Genomic DNA, 2,500 nt, shown 5'->3' on the forward strand with positions numbered 1-2,500 from the left:
ATCATACGATAATAATAATAATAATATTAATAACAATAATAAGAAAAAGAAGGAGAAGATGAAGATGATGATAAAATGAAGAGGAAGATAATATTAATAATAAGAATAATAATAATAAGAAGTAGAAGAAGGTACAACCAATGTATCAAATATGAAATATCAGAAGACAAGATTCCTGCTAACATCCAGGATTTTTCCATTTCGTAACTCAGAGAAATCAAATTAGTCTGTCCTACTCAACAATAATAGAATTTTTTTTTAACCCAAGATATGTCAAGAAAGAGTCGGAAGCTTTAGTTGAAAAGAATATCGAAAAAAGAAAAAAACACATATATCATCATCACCTCCTACGCCTATTGACGCAAGGGGACTAGATTAGATTTCTCCAGTCGTCTCTATCTTGAGCTTTTATATCAATACTTTTCCATTCATACCTCCTAGTTCACGCATCATAGTCCTCAGCCATGTAGGCATGAGTTTTTCAACTCTTCTAGTTTGGTGAACTAATCTTGGGTAGTGCGAACAGCATGCCCAAACCATCTCCATTTAGCCCTCACCATGATCTCATCCACATATGGCACGAGAGTACTCTCTCTTATTGTTTCATTTCTAATCCTGTCCTGTCATTTAACTCCCAGCATTCTACTGAGGGTTTTGTTCTCAAATCTACAAAATTTGTTGGATATGGTTTCATTGTCATACCACGACTCATGTCCATGCAGCAATACGGATCTCACTAAACTGATGTATTGCCTGATTTTTATATGTAATATCAGGTGATTGGATTTCTAAATTTTACTTAACCTAGCCAATTCTGATTTTTTTTCAGTCTTTCATTAAACTCTAATTCTAAACACCCTGTATTAGAGATCATAGTTCCTAAACATTTAAATGATTCCACCTCAGTAATCCTTTTTCCTTCCATTGATATTTCATCTTCCATTGCATATTCCGTTCTCATCCTCTCTGTTTTAATTCTATTCATCTTGAGCTCAACTTCATGCAATATTTCATGCATTCTGGTAAGCAAGCTTTGCAAGTCCTGTTGTGTTCTGCTAATAAGGACAGCGTCATCAGCATACTCTAGGTCAGCTAATTTCCTGTTACCAATCCAGTCCAATCCTTCGCCACCATCTCCAACTGTCCTATGCATTACATAATCCACGAAGAGAATAAAAAACATAGGTGACAACACATTCCCTTGAAGTATTCCACTGTTCACTGGAAATTCATTTGATAGGACTTCACTAACATCAACTTTGCACTTGCTATGGTCATGAATAGACTTAATCAAATTTACATATTTAAGAGGCACTCAATAATAATACAGAACCTTCCACAAAATTGGCTGGTACACACTATCAAAGGGTTTTTCATAGTCTAAAAAAGGAAATCAAAAGAAGATTTCTATATTCTACACATTGCTGTGCCACATGCCTTGGAATGAAAGTTTGGTCTGTACAGCTTCTACCTCTTCTGAATCCTGCTTGTTCATCTCAGCTTTTCATCGATCTGTCTCTCTAGTCTCTTTAGATTGAGCATACTATATACTTTCATGACGACTGACGTTAGTGTGATGCCTCTGTAATTATTGCGATCAGTCAGAATTTTTTTTTTTTTTTTTCACCAACACTCCTAGCTCTCATTCTTAAGGTTTTTGATCTTCACGCCAAAAAATACAAAATAATCTTGAAAGTATTCTGAGAGTCACTTCCTTTTTGGCTAATATAATATCAACAGTTATTTCATCGTGTCCAGTGGCTTTCCATCTCTTTAGTTTTTTAAAAATTGTTTCGACTTCAAACACAATGAATTCATTCATGGGCACATCAACGTCTTCATCAGCTTCAGGTATCCATCCATATACCAAAGGCACTTCCCCCAATTTTGGGGGGTAGCCGACATCAACAAGAACAAAACAAAAAAGGGGACCTCTCCTCTCTATGTTCCTCCAGCCTAACCAGGGACTCAGCCGAGTTCAGCTGGTACTGCTAGGGTGCCACAGCCCAACCTCCCACATTTCCACCACAGATGAAGCTTCATACTGCTGAGTCCCCTACTGCTGCTACCTCCGCGGTCATCTAAGGCACCGGAGGAAGCAGCAGGGCCTACTGGGACTGCGTCACAATCGCTCGCCTTTCATTCCTATTTCTAGCACGCTCTCTTGCCTCTCTCACATCTATCCTCCTATCACCCAGAGCTTTCTTCACACCATCCATCCACCCAAACCTTGGCCTTCCTCTTGTACTTCTCCCATCAACTCTTGCATTCATCACCTTCTTTAGCAGACAGCCATTCTCCATTCTCTCAACATGGCCAAACCACCTCAACACATTCATATCCACTCTAGCCGCTAACTCATTTCTTACACCCGTTCTCACCCTCACCACCTCGTTCCTGACCCTATCTACTCGAGATACACCAGCCATACTCCTCAGACACTTCATCTCAAACACATTCAATTTCTGTCTCTCCATCACTTTCATTCCCCACAACTCCG

At 38.9% G+C, this 2,500-nt stretch overlaps 1 pseudogene; it reads left to right on the top strand.

Annotated features, from left to right (window-relative positions):
- LOC137625012 (multiple PDZ domain protein-like) overlaps window positions 1–2,500 on the top strand; it is a 114,352-nt pseudogene that overhangs the window by 76,905 nt on the left and 34,947 nt on the right.

Source organism: Palaemon carinicauda, chromosome 31 (genome assembly GCF_036898095.1).
Source record: "Palaemon carinicauda isolate YSFRI2023 chromosome 31, ASM3689809v2, whole genome shotgun sequence".
In the NCBI taxonomy this organism is placed as follows: Eukaryota; Metazoa; Arthropoda; class Malacostraca; order Decapoda; family Palaemonidae; genus Palaemon; species Palaemon carinicauda.